This window comes from Ovis aries, chromosome 2 (genome assembly GCF_016772045.2).
Source record: "Ovis aries strain OAR_USU_Benz2616 breed Rambouillet chromosome 2, ARS-UI_Ramb_v3.0, whole genome shotgun sequence".
Classification (NCBI taxonomy): domain Eukaryota; kingdom Metazoa; phylum Chordata; class Mammalia; order Artiodactyla; family Bovidae; genus Ovis; species Ovis aries.
Genome location: NC_056055.1, coordinates 103,098,022 through 103,115,852, shown reverse-complemented (window position 1 = coordinate 103,115,852; position 17,831 = coordinate 103,098,022). Strand labels below are relative to the sequence as shown.

General features: G+C 42.7%; 1 protein-coding gene across 6 annotated transcripts in view; it reads right to left on the bottom strand.

The window, feature by feature from the left end:
• The window catches only part of EXTL3 (exostosin like glycosyltransferase 3), a 131,750-nt gene that overhangs the window by 95,963 nt on the left and 17,956 nt on the right, over positions 1 to 17,831 (bottom strand). For 5 of the 6 annotated variants that reach the window (XM_060409568.1, XM_060409567.1, XM_027964606.2 and 2 more), the window contains exon 2: positions 15,847 to 15,970. The exons of the other annotated variant lie outside the window; for it this stretch is intronic. The gene's annotated coding sequence lies outside the window, so the exon portion shown is untranslated. The remainder of the gene's footprint in view (positions 1 to 15,846; positions 15,971 to 17,831) is intronic. 6 annotated transcript variants of the gene reach the window in all.

Here is a 17,831-nt window from a genome sequence, read left to right as displayed (position 1 = left end):
GGGCTGGACCCTGGCAACCCCCCATCCTCGTCAGTTACCAGAATCTTCCAGCAGCTGGCTTTAATTTTCACTATGGGAGGGCAAAAAGGGGAGGACAGAGTTGATTAAGTAAACTTCTATTAAAGGAGGAGTGAAGCCCAGGAGGTCAAACAGTCTGGAACAGATACCTGGCTGGTTGCCAAGTTAAGCTTGGAAACTACTCCCCCAAGACACCACTGAGAAGTCTGCCCAATTGTGAATGTGGCCAGCTTCAAGTTGTATAATCGTGGGTGTTTGCTTTTTTCTCCCCTACTCTTTACACTTTGATGTGCATTCCAATTTTTTTAATGAGTATAGATTACTTTTAAAAACCAAAAACTACTGCATACAATATGAAAGATGTGTATGTTGTATACCCCTCGAATATAAAAACCAAGTCAAGCCACTGTTCTTATGTAGTCCAGAAACTTTGGAAGATGACAAAAGGAGGGACTTCCCAGGTGGCCCAATGGTTAAGACTTCGCCTTCCTAGGCAGGGAGTGCAGGTTTAATCCCCGGTCAGGGAGCTAGGATCCAACATGCCTCACGGCCAAAGAATCAGAACATAAACTACAGAAGTATTGTAACAAACTCAATAAAAACTTTTAAAATGGTTCTGCTGCTGCTAAGTTGCGTCAGTCTTGTCCGACTCTGTGCGACCCCATAGACGGCAGCCCACCAGGCTCCCCCGTCCCTGGGATTCTCCCGGCAAGAACACTGGAGTGAGTTGCCATTTCCTTCTCCAATGCATGAAAGTGAAAAGTGAAAGTGAAGTCGCTCAGTCGTGTGCAACTCTTAGCGACCCCATGGACTGCAGCCTACCAGGCTCCTCCGTCCATGGGATTTTCCAGGCAAGAGTACTGGAGTGGGTCGTCAGTGCCTTCTCCGTTAAAATGGTTCACATTAAAAAAAAAAAAAAAAAAGCTAATGGAAATTGAGATGGGCAGCATAAGAATTTTACAGTTGTAAACAAGAAATATAATACTGCAATTTTTTAAAAAAAATTCTTCTGTAATGCTGAAGATGCTACATGACTATAGATCACTTTGATTTACCTAGTCAGGATGGGCCCAGTGGAACTGTCTACAGTTCCTGGGCAGAAAAGTGCAGTCATTAAAGAGATGTTTGCACTGGTCCTATGCTCTCCAGCCAACTAGGCTTTGCTGGTGGCTCAGTGGCAAAGAACCCACCTGCCAATGCAGGAGACTTGGGTTCAATCCCTGGCTCAGGAAGATCCCCTGGACAAGGACATGGCAACCCACTCCAGTACTCTTGCCTATGAAATCCCATGGACAGAGGAGCCTGGCGGGCTTCAGTCCATGGTGCTGTAAAAGAACTGGACAAGACTGAGTGTGCACATGTGTGCACACACACACACTCTCTCTCTCTCTCCAGCTGAGAGTCATATGCCTTCCTACTGTCGTCCTCTCTCTGGGTTTGAAACTTGACATCCAGCAAGTCAAACCACTTTCCTGCCTCCACTCTCTCAACCTAAATGGTGAGGAGAGTCCTATTTATCTCAGAAACTTAAAACTACATTTTGAAACTCAACCAACTTTTTTCTCAGGTTCTTAGTGAATCCTGAAAAAAGTAAGCTAACATTCAAATTACTCGAATAGGCTTATGCATAGCTGAGGCTAAGTTTCTTACCATTTCACAAACAGTTTTATTTAAAGGGTCATCAGTAAAGTTAGTGCTTTAATGCTTGAAAACAGTATAGCAGACACTGATATTTGCAAGGAATCTATCCTAAAGCCTTTCTGAGTCCCAAACTTGGGAACAGCACTATTGCACAAAACTTTTCCCCTTTTAGGCAGGACTCTTTTGACTGTAAAATATATTAACAGAAATCCGAATGACAGAAAGGGGAGTGTGCTGGAGAACAGAATTCAAGGAATGGTTGCAAAACCAAATTCAGGAAGAGGTGCAGTAAGCTTCCCTGAAAACAAGACCCAGGATGCATTCACTATCAGGACTCTGCCTGTCTCTCATTCATGCACCTCACTACAAGGCAGGAGATACAGCCACCAAGAGGTTAAGGATCACCACTGACAGTAAACTTCTGTTTCCAGTTGTAAATTCAAAAATCCTGAGACAAGTCTCTGATTGGCCAGTGACGGTCAGGCGTTCACCCTGAGCCAATCAGCTGTAAGAATGTAGAAGCTCCGTCTGAATCACGTGGTTGAAGTGGAGGCGCCTCCATTCTCAGAACGCATTGGGTGCCAGACAGATAAGGAAGGAAACAAAGAAAAGGCTACTACCCTCCAGTAAAAAAGAACAGTGTAAAACTGGAAAATGTAAATGGCATTCAGACCTTTATGGGAGTCATTTATTTAAGTTTTTAGGGAGCAACGGTGCAATGAGTCGAAGAGGCTGAGTGCTCTCAGAGCCAAGACTTCCCTCCTACTATTCACCAGCTTCAGGGCACAGGCAATTCAAGATTGTTCCGCCTTAGCAGTATCCAAAGTGTTATGTGTCACCGCCCTCCGATTGCTCCCAGATGGTAAATTATAAACAACTGAGGGTCAGAATGCCTCTGAAAAGAGCATTTTTGATGACAGGTGCTTCTCTGAAATGAAAAGATTTACTATGTGAAGGGAGCTTCTATGGTGGCTTAGATGGTAAAGAATCTGCCTGCAAAGCAAGAGACCCCGGTTCTATCCCTGGGTGAGGAAGATCCCAAAAGGGAATGGCTACCCACTCCAGTATTCTTGTCCAGAGAATCCCATGGACAGAGGACCCTGGAGGGCATTACGTAAAAGGTAAAATGGTTATCAATGAGCCTGCAGGCTGACTCTTCTCGACACCTCCTGCTCCTGCCCACCCACTCAATGGCCAACCAACTCCTATTGTTTCTGTCAACAGCAACCCTCCATTTAGTCTCTTTCCCTCCATCTAGGGCTGTCCTGGTGGTTCAGAACCCCATTGACCAGGCTGAATCACTGGTACGTAGTAGAAAGAGAAATATGATGCCAAGGATCTTGTTTGCCAAATACCTATCAAGGAATGAAAGATTTTTAGTCCCAAAATATAGGATTAATGAAGCCATGATTAGGAAAATGACAAGACAAGAGCAAGGGTTTTGGAACCAGATAGCTCTAGTCTAAATCTAGCCCTGTTATTACTCCTTGCATGACCATGGGCGTTATCCATGTTATCCAGTACCTCCTGGGCTGATTTTCTTATCAAATAGACATAATATTTTTAACAGACATATTATGAAGATTAAATCAGGTGACAGACTTTTAGGTGCCAAGGTAGTATGGGACTTCAATATATGAGATAATATTAGAAGACTCTTGCTAAACTTACAAGGTCAACATACAAACACAAATGGACTGCAGATGGCTAGGAGGTTAAGTCTGCACCCCTCTTACTGTCTTGCTTTGGTTCCCAAATATCTGCTTTTTTTCCCTCTAAGCCTGAAAGTTCAGTTCAGTTCAGTTCAGTCACTCAGTTGTGTCCGACTCTCTGCGACCCCATGAATTGCAGCATGCCAGGCCTCCCTGTCCATCACCATCTCCTGTAGTTCACTCAGACTCATGTCCATCAAGTCCGTGATGCCATCCAGCCATCTCATCCTTGGTCATCCCCTTCTCCTCCTGCCCTCAATCCCTCCCAGCATCAGAGTCTTTTCCAATGAGTCAACACTTTGCATGAGGTGGCCAAAGTACTGGAGATTCAGCTTTAGATTCATTCCTTCCAAAGAAATCCCAGGGTTGATCTCCTTCAGAATGGACTGGTTGGATCTCCTTGCAGTCCAAGGGACTCTCAAGAGTCTTCTCCAACACCACAGTTCAAAAGCATCAATTCTTTGGGGCTCAGCCTTCTTCACAGTCCAACTCTCACATCCATACATGACCACAGGTAAAACCATAGCCTTGACTAGATGGACCTTAGTTGGCAAAGTAATGTCTCTGCTTTTCAATATGCTATCTAGGTTGGTCATAACTTTTCTTCCAAGGAGTAACTGTCTTTTAATTTCATGGCTGCAGTCACCATCTGCAGTGATTTTGGATCCCCAAAAGATAAAGTCTGACACTGTTTCCACTATTTCTCCATCTATTTCCCATGAAGTGATGGGACCAGATGCCATGATCCTCGTTTTCTGAATGTTGAGCTTTAAGCCAACTTTTTCACTCTCCTCTTTCACTTTCATCAAGAGGCTTTTGAGTTCCTCTTCACTTTCTGCCATAAGGGTGGCGTCATCTGCATATCTGAGCTTATTGATATTTCTCCTGGCAATCTTGATTCCAGCTTGTGTTTCTTCCAGTCCAGCGTTTCTCATGATGTACTCTGCATAGAAGTTAAATAAGCAGGGTGACAATATACAGCCTTGACATACTCCTTTTCCTATTTGGAACCAGTCTGTGGTTCCATGTCCAGTTCTAACTGTTGCTTCCTGACCTGCATACAGGTTTCTCAAGAGGCAGGTCAGGTGCTCTGGTATTCCCATCTCTCGCAGAATTTTCCAGAGTTTGTTGTGATCCACAGAGTCAAAATTTTTGGCATAGTCAATAAAGCAGAAATAGATGTTTTCTGGAACTCTCTTGCTTTTTCCATGATCCAGCGGATGTTGGCAATTTGATCTCTGGTTCCTCTGCCTTTTCTAAAACCAGCTTGAACATCAGGAAGTTCATGGTTCATGTATTGCTGAAGCCTGGCTTGGAGAATTTTGAGCATCACTTTATAGCATGTGAGATGAGTGCAATTGTGCGGTCGTTTGAGCATTCTTTGGCATTGCCTTTCTTTGGAACTAGAATGAAAACTGACCTTTTCCAGTCCTGTGGCCACTGCTGAGTTTTCCAAATTTGCTGGCATATTGAGTGCAGCACTTTCACAGCATCATCTTTCAGGATTTGAAATAGCTCAACTGGAATGCCATCACCTCTACTAGCTTTGTTCATAGTGATGCTTTCTAAGGCCCACTTGACTTCACATTCCAGGATTTCTGGCTCTAGATTAGTGATCACATCATCATGATTATCTGGGTCGTGAAGATATTTTTTGTACAGTTCTTCTGTGTATTCTTGCTACCTCTTCTTAATATCTTCTGCTTCTGTTAGGTCCATACCATTTCTGTCCTTTATCGAGCCCATCTTTGCATGAAATGTTCCCTTGGTATCTCTAATTTTCTTGAAGAGATCTCTAGTCTTTTCCATTCTGTTGTTTTTCTCTATTTCTTTGCACTGATCACTGCAGAAGGCTTTCTTATCTCTTCTTGCTATTCTTTGGAACTCTGCATTCAGATGCTTATATCTTTCCTTATCTCCTTTGCTTTTCGCCTCTCTTCTTTTCATAGCTATTTGTAAAGCCTCCCCAGACAGCCATTTTGCCTTTTTGCCTTTCTTTTCCATGGGGATGGTCTTGATCCCTGTCTCCTGTACAATGTCACGAACCTCCGTCCATAGTTCATCAGGCACTCTATCTATCAGATCTAGGCCCTTGAATCTATTTCTCACTTCCACTGTATAATCATAAGGGATTTGATTTAGGTCATACCTGAATGGTCTAGCAGTTTTCCCTACTTTCTTCAATCTGAGTCTGAATTTGGTAATAAGGAGTACATGATCTGAGCCACAGTCAGCTCCTGGTCTTGTTTTTGTTGACTGTATAGAGCTTCTCCATCTTTGGCTGCAAAGAATATAATCAATCTGATTTCAGTGTTGACCATCTGGTGATGTCCATGTGTAGAGTCTTCTCTTGTGTTGTTGGAAGAGGGTGTTTCCTATGACCAGTGCATTTTCTTGGCAAAACTCTATTAGTCTTTGCCCTGCTTCATTCTGCATTCCAAGGCCAAATCTGCCTATTACTCTAGGTGTTTCTTGACTTCCTACTTTTGCATTCCAGTCCCCTATCATGAAAAGGACATCTTTTTTGGATGTTAGTTTTGAAAGGTCTTGTAGGTCTTCATAGAACCGTTCAACTTCAGCTTCTTCAGCGTTACTGGTTGGGGCATAGACTTGGATTACTGTGATACTGAATGGTTTGCCTTGGAGATGAACAGAGATCATTCTGTTGTTTTTGAGATTGCATCCAAGTACTGCATTTCAGACTCTTTTGTTGACCGTGATGGCTACTCCACTTCTTCTGAGGGATTCCTGCCTGCAGTGGTAGATATAATGGTCATCTGAGTTAAATTCACCCATTCCAGTCCATTTTAGTTCGCTGATTCCTAGAATGTCAACGTTCACCGTTGCCATCTCTTGTTTGACCACTTCCAATTTGCCTTGATTCATGGACCTGACAGTCCAGGTTCCTATGCAATATTGCTCTTTACAGCATCAGACCTTGCTTCTATCACCAGTCACATCCACAGCTGGGTATTGTTTTTGCTTTGGCTCCATCCCGTCATTCTTTCTGGAGTTATTTCTCCACTGATCTCCAGGAGCATTTGGGCACCTACTGCTCTGGGGAGTTCCTCTTTTGGTATCCTATCATTTTGCCTTTTCATACTGTTCATGGGGTTCTCAAGGCAAGAATACTGAAGTGGCTTGCCATTCCCTTCTCCAGTGGACCATATTCTGTCAGGCCTCTCCACCATGACCCGCCTGTCTTGGGTTGCCCTGCAGGCGTGGCTTGGTTTCATTGAGTTTGACAAGGCTGTGGTCCTAGTGTGACTAGATTGACTAGTTTTCTGTGAGTATGGTTTCAGTGTGTCTGCCCTCTGATGCCCTCTTGCAACACCTACCATCTTACTTGGGTTTCTCTTACCTTGGGCGTGGATTATCTCTTCACAGCTGCTCCAGCAAAGCACAGCCGCTGCTCCTTACTTTGGGCAAGGGATATCTCCTTACCCCTGCCGTTCCTGACCTTCAACTTGGGATAGCTCCTCTAGGCCCTCCTGTACCTGCACAGCCACCGCTACTCGGGTTAACCCTCCTGGCCGCTGGCCCTGGCCTCGGGCGTGGGTGGCTCCTCCCAGCTGCCGCCCCTGGCCTCGGGCTCAGGGTGACTCCTCAGGGTCACCACCCCTGACCTCGGGCACGAGGTGGTTTCTCCCAGCCGCCCCTGACCTCAGACACGGGGTGTCTCCTCCCGGCCGCCACTGGCCTCAGACGCGGGGTAGCTCCTCCAGGCCACCACTGACCTCAGACGCGGGGTAGCTCCTCCAGGCTGCCACTGACCTCGGACGTGGTGTAGCCTCCTCTTGGCCACGCTTATTGCGCCGGCTCGCAGCCGCCTAGCTTGAAGAGTCAGTTTAAATAATAGTTCTTCGCTTTCTTTATTAAGGACTGTTTTGATGCAGAACCATCATCTAAAGAAAAAGGTTTGGAGTCATTCTTTCCTGGGATAGAGTAGAGCCAGATGCTGTATTTAAGGAGACAGAAAAATCTGAGAATGTTAATTCCCTGAATTTTTTAGTAAAATTTGAGTAATTTAAGTCATCTTCCCAGAGCATTGTTTAACTTAATGATGGTAGGGGAGAGGTAAGTGGCATGTGCCAGTAAATTTGAATATTTGAAGGATTATGACTAAATTAGGGTATGGAAAGACAGGAATTCAGAAAGTCAAATACCTATTTTCCCTGAATGATTTTATGACACAGATTGTAATATGAATATGCTGATAGAAGATGGAATTAGAAAAGTTACTGCAATATTAAACATGGATTCAACAATAAACTCTTCATGAATTTTTTTTTAGGTCAAATTTCAACATAGGGTAAATCTCACTGTGACCTATTGAGCATCATGAGGTCAACAAAATCTGAGATTCTGTAACCCAGACAAGCTTTTTTTTTTTTTTTTTTCCTAATTCAAGGCTCCTAAAAGATCATGACGAGGGACACCAATTCTGGTACTAAAAATAAATACTATGTTGCTTTCTCCATTTACAGGTAAAATTTATAAGACTCTACATCTAAAACCTCTTATTTGTATTCTAGAAATGCGCTACTATCTTCCTACTATCAGCAAACAACCAACATAAAATGTGATAAATAAGAAAAATATAAAACATTGCTGAAAGAAATTAAAGAACATCTAAATAAATGGAAAGAATCCTGTGTTCACAGATTGCAAGATTTAATGGTATTGAGATGACAATACAACCCAAATCGACATATTCAATGAAATCACTAGCAAAATCCCAAGGATGTGTTTGGGTTTTTTTTTTTGCAAAAATGAAAAATCCATACTGAAATTCATATGGAATTTCAATGGACCTAGAATAACCAAAATAATCTTGAAAGAGAAGAACAAAGTGGAGGATTCACATCGCCTGATTATATCCAAGACAAATGAAAACAAGAATGAAACAAATACATGTACACCTATGCTTATGGTAGCATCACCCACAAGAGTCAAAAAGAGGAAATAGCCCAATGTCCAACATGGGATAAACAGATAAACAAAATGTGGTACGTCCATATAGTGGAATGCTATTCATCCTTAAAAATGAAGGAAGTTCTGAAACATTCTACAACATGAATGAAGCTTGAAGACATCATACTAAGTAAAAGAAGCCAGACACAAAAGGACGATTTTCTAAGATTATACGTATATGAGATGTTTAACAAGGCAAATTCATAGGGACAGAAAGTAGAATGGTAATTGCCAGAGGCTGGTAGGAATAGAGAATTATTGCCTATGGATTACAGCGGGGAGAATAAGAAATTACTGCCTAATGATTACGGAGTTTTGCCATTAACGGTGATTCCTACATAAAACAATGAATATATTTAATGCTGAGTCACACTTCAAATGGTTAAGATGGCAAATTTTGTCATACATTTTTTTTTTTTTACAATTACATTTAAAAAGAAAAAAGTAATCTGTGCTAACTAATCTGTGAACATAGGAATTTGCAGCTGTGGTGAAAGTTTACCAGGAAGGATACTGCTGCAGACAGAGTTTAAAGCACGATGGTCTAGATGAAGCCCAGGATAGTTCAAGATCAAGTACTGATGAGTGTTTTTAAGGTACTAGATAAGCTGACTCTAAAATCCATATGGGAGAACTAAGAATAACAAAAAATAATTTTTGAAAAAAGAAAAACAAGACAGGCCACCTCTCCCTGTGAGACATCAAGAGATAGATGAAAAGCTATACCATTTAGACAGTATGATACCAGCCCAGGAACAGGTGAAAGATCAGTGGAGCAAAGAAGCCCCAAGCACATCTCTGGAAGTATGGAAACCTGGTACCAGACAGACATAACCAATCAGCAGAGAAAGAAGAGGCTATGTGATAAAGGGGCTGGGCCAGCTGATTATCCGTATGGCAGAAAAAGAAAAATAGATCCCTACCTTAAAGCAATCACAGAATAAATTCTAGATGATCCCATGCTTAATGCAAAAATCAAATTTTTTGAAAAGCTTAGAAAGAAAATAGAGGAAAATAAACACGTGATTTTAGATTGGGTGGAAAATTCTTTTAAGCAAGACTCAGGGGCTTCCCTGGTGGTCCAGTGGTTAAGAATCCACCTTGCAATGCAGGGGACATGAGTTTGATCCTTGGTCCAGGAAGATCCCACATGCTGCGGGGCAACTAAGCCCGTGCGCCACAATCGCTGAAGCCTGTGGCCCTAGAGCCTGTGCTCCGCAACAAGAGAAGCGACTGCAATGAGAAGCAGCCTGCGAGAGAGCAGCCACTGCACTCCATGGCTACAGAACGCCAGCAGGAAGCAACGAAGACCCAGCACAGCCCAACATAAATAAGTATTTTTAAAAAGACTCAAAGCACGGATAAGAAAAGATTGCAAAAACAGTTGTCTACATCAAAATTAAACTTGTCTGTGCATCAACATATACCATAAACAAAGTAAAAGACAAGCAAGGGACCTGGAGACGATCTCTGCACAGTGACTGGTGAAGGATTAGTAACCAGCATACACAATGAACTACTACAACCAATAAGAAAAATGACAACATAATAGATGCAAACGCAAAGAATGTGAACAGACAATGCAACCAAGAGGAGACACAAGTGGCCAATAATCACAGGAAAAGATGCGCAATCTCATTAATAATAAAAACACAAATACGACTGTGAGACACCACATCACATGCATCAGACCGGCAGTGCATTTTAAAAATCAGCAGTAAGCGTGACTGAGGTCGCGGAGAAGCAGAAACTGTCATATACACCATCCACTGGCACAGCCATCCTGGAGAGAAGTGTGGCCATGTCACTGCAGACTCCTGATGCCCCAGCAGCATCCTAGAGACACTCCCGCCCTTGCACACAAAGACACATGTATAAGACTGTGCCTCTAGGCATCGCCGGTAAGGGTGCTTACCCATGCATTTACATGGAGCAATGATGGGATGAACGTATGCGCTGTAATGATAAGTCAGCACAGTGGGGGCCTCTGGATGGGAGGGAGGGAGGAAGGAGAGTGAACTTGGGAACAGGTACACAGAGAGTTTCAGCTACGTCTATTTTTTTTCACTTAAAAAAAGGAACTGGAGGGACTTCCCTGACAGCCCAGTGGTTAAGACTCTTTGCTTCCACTGCAGGAGGTTCGAGTTCCAACCTTAGTGAGGGAACTAAGATCCCACATGCCTCTTGATGTGGCCAAAAAGCAAAAATAGATAAGTAAATAAAAATAAATTTAAAAAAATTTTAAAACTGGAGCACAGAGGCAAAATGTTAAGGTTCGACAAAACTAAATTGTGAGGGACATTTATTTGTTTGTTTTTGTTTTGAATTCTTCACATTTTGCTTTAAAAAATATGAAGTATAGTAGATTTACAATGTTGTGTTAATTTCTCCTCTATAGCAAATTGATATAGTTACACATACACATGTCTATATGTATACATATATACATTGCTTTTTAAAAATTTCATTTCCATTATGGTTTATCATAGGATATTGAACACAGTTATTTGTGTTATATAGTAGGACCTTAGAGAGGGCAATGGCACCCCACTCCAGTACTCTTGCCTGGAGAGTCCCATGGACGGAGGAGCCTGGTGGGCTGCAGTCCATGGGGTCGCGAAGAGTCAGACATGACTGAGTGACTTCCCTTTCCCCCTTTCCCTGGTGGTCCAGTGCCTAAGACCTAGTGCTCCCAAGCAGGGGACCCAAGTTTAATCCCTAGTCAGGGAACTAGATCCCACATGCCACAGCTAAGACCCAGAGAAGTCAAATAAGGAAAAAATTTTTTTAAAAAAACCCTAAATTGTGAGTAGATGATATTCTTTGCACTTTTCTGAATACTTGAACTATTGCATCATAATACTCTCTTAAATTCTAGCAAAATTTATTCAGCCTGACTCTGGGGGGACATGAACATGCCCGGTTGTTGGGCAACTGTGGAAGAGCAGACGAAGAGGGATCTTTAGAGCTGAGGAGCCGAATCTTTCCTAAAGACTGCAAGCCAAGAAACGACGATGACGCAACACCAGAAGCCTGACACCGGAGGCACCGACTGCCCTGCCTTCACCTTAACTGGCAGGATGACCCGTGCCAACACCGTTCCGCTGGGAGACTCCCCATCCCCAGCGACGCGTCTCTCTCCAGGCTGCACCTCGACTCCCCCCTCTAACCGCGGCATTTCTTCTGAACACGGAGGGGAGTCAGCTGTGACTTCTAACTGATTCAGAGAAACACTAAGCAGAGCTGTCATTTATTCCCTCTCTGATCATCCCCTGCAGGGATAATTAAGTATTTTAATACAAAATGAGGAAAACGCAAATTTCTTTCTCTCCCAACTTCTACTGCAGAGCAAAACATGTTGGCAAGGATGTCAAGAAAGAACTGCAGGCAAAAATGACGACCACCAGTGACTCGCCAAGCAAAGGTAGGAAGGTGGGGCAGTGAACGAAGCCAGACAACCTGGTCTAAATACCAGCGCCTCCACTCACTTGCCAACTTCATTTACATAACGTCTAGGAGGCTCAGTTTCCACTGAGCTCAGTTTCTACTCTCAAACAACAACAAAAACTCCTACCTCACGGGGTTAATAAGAAAATAAGATTATATATGAAAATCAATTGCACAGTGGCTGGCATATAATACACTAGTGGTAATAACAGTGATTCATATTATCAATAATCATGGATTCAACTACATTGAATTTACTCTTTGCACCTGCTTGAATTTAAGTTCATGATAACAGGCAAATTGGTTTTGTTCACTGATATAATCCAAACACTGAGAGCACTGTCTGGCCCATACTAGACACTTAGTAAATGTTTGTTGAGTGAAGAAACGTGAGTCTCAGTATTTGGCACATTGCTGTAGTTCTTATTCAGTCCCTAAATCATGTCTGACTGTTTGTGACTCCGTGGACTGTAGCCCACCAAGCTCCTCTGTCCATGGGATTCTCCAGGCAAAAATACTGGACTGGGTTGCCATTTCCTTCTCCAGGGGATCTTCCTGGACCAGGGACTAAACCAGTGTCTCCTGCACTGCAGGCAGATTCTGTACCAATGAGCCACTGGGGAAACCCATTTCACACACAGGAGAGCTTATTATGTGCTTGGCATTACACATTTTGTATCTCATTTAATCCTTAAACAATAATGGATTATTATTATTATTTTACTGTTTATTTGGCTACACCAGGTATTAGTTGCAGCAAGTGGGATCTAGTTCCCTGACCAACAATCGAGCCTGGGTCCCCTGCATTGGAAGCACAGAGTCTCAGCCACTGGACTACCAAGGAAGTCTCCAGTGGTGAATTACACTATTCCCTTTACAAAGGAGGCACAGAAAATTCAGCTTCCTTCCCTAAGCTCAGAGTTAAACGGGAGAGTCGGGATTTGAATCCTGATTGCCAGTTTTCAGGTATTTGCTGAATTAATGCATAAGGAATGGTTCAGAATTAACCGGACAATTTAGTAAATGTCCACAGTAGTTAGGGTGAGAATGATGAGTTACCTTGGGTAGCTGGGTGAATTATGGCTAATTACATAATCAATGAATCGTGGTTAAGTTAGTATTTATTAATATTATGTGTTACCATGGCTTTGTAGCAGAGATCAGCCATGTTCCAGGCAAGGAGTGAAGCCTGCTGCTATTCTCAATCTCTCTGCAAGGGCTGCAACGAGGAGGGAGTTCACATGTTACAGAGAGTTACTGGACAAAAAGCAAGAAACCAAATGTCCCAAGTTCTAAAGAGAATTAGCCAATAAAACCCAGCCACCTCCTCCCTTCTCACAAGACTCCAACTTAACGTAACTGGATTTAGAATCCACTGTACTTAGGGGAAAAAAGTGGTATGAAGGCAAGAAAGTAAAGGAAATGTTTTCCTTTTCCTAAGACCTCGACTATTAACATATTTATTCTTCAGAGTCCCTTGGACAGCATGGAGAGGAAACCAGTCAATCCTAAAGGAAATCAACCCTGAATGTTCATTGAAAGGACTGATGCTGAAGCTCCAATACTTTGGCCACGTGATGCAAAGACCCGACTCTCTGGAAAAGACCCTGATGATGGGAAAGATTGAGAGCAGGAAGAGAAGGGGACGACAAAGGATGAGCAGGTTGGATGGCATCACCAACTCAATGGACATGAGTCCGAGCACGCTCTGGGAGATGGTGAAGGACAGGGAAGCCTGGTGTGCTGCAGTCCATGGGGTTGCACCAAGTTGGACAGGACTGAGCAACTGAACAACAATTTACAATCAATTACTTCTGAAGAAAAAGACATATACAACAATGACAGCAATAGAAACTATTTCGTTTGGACTCGTCTTTAAAGATAACTTTACAGAAGCTTATTGTAAAAAAGTTCAAAGGACAGATGAGAAGAAAAGGCATCTCATTACCACTATATAATCTTTCCACTTACACTCCTAGTCATTTCCGTATATTTGTCTTTTTAAAAAATGGGTTGAATTGTATACATTTTATAGCTTGTTTTCCAATTAATAAATTGTGACTGTCTTTTTGTTGTTGTTGTTCAGTTACTAAGTCAAGTCCAACTCTTTGAGATCTCATGTGTGTTAGCACAGGCAAGAATACTGGAGTGGATTGCCATTTCCTTCTCCAGGGGATCTTCCCGGACCAGGGATTGAACCTGTATCTCCTGCATTGGCAGGCAGATTCTTGTGACTCTCTTTAGTATGTCAGTATGTGATCACGTATGGATGTGAGAGTTGGACTGTGAAGAAAGCTGAGCGCCGAAGAATTGATGCTTTTGAACTGTGGTGTTGGAGAAGACTCCTGAGAGTCCCTTGGACTGCAAGGAGATCCAACCAGTCCATTCTGAAGGAGATCAGCCCTGGGATTTCCTTGGAAGGAATGATGCTAAAGCTGAAACTCCAGTACTTTGGCCACCTCATGCAAAGAGTTGACTCACTGGAAAAGACTCTGATGCTGGGAGGGATTGGGGGCAGGAGGAGAAGCAGACGACAGAGGATGAGATGGCTGGATGGCATCACCGACTCGACGGATGTGCGTCTGAGTGAACTCCAGGAGTTGGTGATGGACAGGGAGGCCTGGCGTGCTGCGATTCATGGGGTCGCAAAGAGTCGGACACGACTGAGTGACTGAAATGAACTGACATACATTCTTTTTAATAATAATCAAATTCCTCTGTATTTATAGGTTATGCCCTTGAAAACTGAAGGCAGAAAATTCAAGTTGTTCCTAAACCTTTTCCGTCGTAAAGAAGGCCGAGATGAGCATGGTTGAACTAAGACTTCTCTCCATGTGTTTAAATGCTTCCACAGGCTAGCTTTCCAGAAGTAGACTTGCCGGGTCAAAGGGTGGCATTTGGAATGTTTTAATTTAAGCACAAACATCTGTTTTAAATATATTTTTAACTTGTCCTTCGCTTCGTTTTTAGTCTCTTTTTTAGTATCAAGACCTATGGCAAATGCATGGCAAGCCCCCTAGGGAGGAAGGCCGATGCGCTCCTTATTTATGCTCTTTCTCGCCCTCCTTTGCAGAAGAAACAATGTCCTTGAAGAAGGAAGGAGTAAAGATGAAAACAAAATAATAATGTTAACCCAGATGAGAAAGACAAGTTTGCCCCTAAAGAAAGACTAGCTTGTTAGGGAAATAAACTCCCATCATCAGAGACATATGCATAGTACTGCATTAGGCCTCTAAGATTTACAGGAAATGAAATATGTAGGTCGAGTCCTAGCCCTTGAGAAGCTTAAATTTTGGCTCAAAAGCAAAATTATAACTACATATACCAAGTCCACCTACAACAGATTGAAGGGTAGGTAATTTGGTTAACTGAAATAATCATTTAAAGCAAGAACCATAATGTGGAAGACACGCTGAACATTTTACTTTAAGAGAGTACTTGAAGACATTTATGTAGAGAATAGGTCCATTAATTGAAGTTTCATCATGCTTTGGTCAATAAATTCCATTTTCAGTTTCTTTCATTTTAAAATTTTGAAATAAATTAAATGTCTTAATATAAAATTATTTTCTATTAAATAAAAATTGTCCCTAATATTTTTGTCTTCTCACCTATACCCAATTCTATTACAATTCTTTTCATTTATTAACAAGATCTTTTTGAAGTGGATCATTTTTGAAGTTTTTATTAAGCTTGTTACAACTTTGCTTCTGTCTTTTTATGTGTTGTGGGGTATGTGGATATGTGGGTCTTAACTCTCCAGGCAGGATGGAACCAGCACCACTCTGCACTGGAAGGCAAAATCTTAACCACTGGACTGCCATGTAAGTTCTTACAATTCTTTTTAAAAAGTTACTCCTACGCAGTCTTTGCCAAACTTCAACTTGTTTTTATGGAAGCAATTCTCTTTTTACGCTATCTCATATGGACATCAGTCAGCAAGCCTCACAGAGAGAAGAGTGGATCTCACAAACAGTTAACCAGCCTGTTACTTCTTTTACACAACAGGAGTGTTCCTCAGATCAAGTCCAGATGACAGTCACTCAGTACTCACCCTTACGAGGAGAAATGGGGGAACCAGGGAGCCCAAAGTATAGCTTCTGGTTTTCCGTGGGCCAGTGGTGTCCAGCAGGGGTCCCCAACCTCTGGGATCAAATATCTGATGATCTGAGCTGGAGCTGATGGAATAATAATAAAATTAAAGTACACAATAAATGTAATACACTTGAATCAGCCTGAAATGATGCATGATCCCTGCCTCTGGTCCATGGAAAAATTTTCTTCCACAAAACTGGTCCCTGATGCCCAAAGGACTGAGGACCACTGACACAGAGAACAATCTCTGAAGGATTCCTGGGCATCTACAGGCCAGGGAGATTTGCATCCTGATAAAGTGTCAGAATCCACCACGATGCACAGAATCACAAGTGTTAGTCACTCAGTCATGTCCGACTCTGTTACCCCATGAACCAGTCTCCTCTGTCCATGGGATTCTTCAGGCAAGAATACTAGAGTGGGTCGCCATGCCCTTCTCCAATGGATCTTCCTGACCCAGGGATCGAAAGTGCACCACAGGCAGAGTCTTTCCATCTGAGCCACCAGGCAAACTAAGTCTATCTTAACAAGGAAAACATGGGAGGCTGTAGATGGTAAGATTCCTTTGCATTGATATAAAAATTGCACTACACTAGTCTGTTAAAAGTAATAATATCATGATGAAGAGAAGGCTGCTCTGCACTCAAAGTCAGGAGTCGAGTTCAAGGCCACTATGAATATCCCCATGGTCTGCACAAGTTACAGAGCTGCTCTGAGCTCCTGCTTCCTAATCTGTCAATTTAAGTGAATTAGTGCAGGATGGTTGTTAAGATCCTCTTTAATTCTAAAGCTCTACTATTTTTTTAATTCTTTCAAAAATTTTTTTTGCTGCACCACGCAGATTGGGAGATCTTAGTTCCCCGACCAGGAATCAAACCCGTGCCACCTCCACCCTAGAAGCCAGAGTCCTAACCGCTGGACTGCCAGGAAATTGCCAAACTCTACTGTTTTTAAAAGAGGGTCAATAAGCATATCCTGGAGAGGGAAATGGCAACCCATTCCAGTATTCTTGCCTGGAAAATTCCATGGACAGAGGAGCCTGCTGGCTACAGTCTATGGAGTCGCAAAGAGTCGGACACAATGGAAGCAACTTAGCATGCAATGAACATATAAAACAGAAAAGCAGTAGATTAGACTTTCCAGTAGCTTTGCAAACCAACATACAATCTAAAATCACCTAGTATAATCACATCGTATTTTATTTTACTATGTCATAAATATTTATCAAGTCTCTACTCTGCCATGCTGGGGATATTTCACAAAACAAGAGAAACATCTGCCTTCATGGACCTTACAGTCTGCTGAGGGGTACAGATGATTTAACAAGCAATGAGGATAAAGTGTGATAACTGCTAAGATGGAAAAATGAGGATATTCTAGCAGGAAGAGTACGTAACACAGTATGGAAGGATTTTCTCACTACAGTTATATCGAATGCAGGGCCTAAATGAATAAGAGGCTCATTAGGTGGCGGTCTCAGGAGGGGAAATGGTTGAGGTGGGGGGAGCACTGTATGAAGAGCAGAGCTGGGAGGGAGTTGGCTAGTCTGGGATCTGCAGCTGAACTGCCTGGGATGAGGTATAATGTGCAAAGAGAAGCAGGCAGGAGCTATTTCATGCAAGGCCTTCCAGAACATAACAAGGACTTTTGTCTTTAGCTTCCTATCCATTGTGGCTGGGCATCACATAACACTTTCAAAAGATTATCCTGGCTGTGATGTGAAGAACAGGCTGGAGGGCAACAAGACTCAAGGCAGAAAATCACAGGGAGGCTGCAGCAGGAATCTGAATGAAAAATGGTACCTGGAACTAGAACACCAGCAGCAAGGATGGGGGCTTCCCATGAGGCTCAGTGATAAAGAATCCCCCTGCCAATGCAGGAGATGCAGGTATGACTCCTGGGTCAGGAAGAGCCCATGGAGAAGGAATTGGCAACCCACTCCAG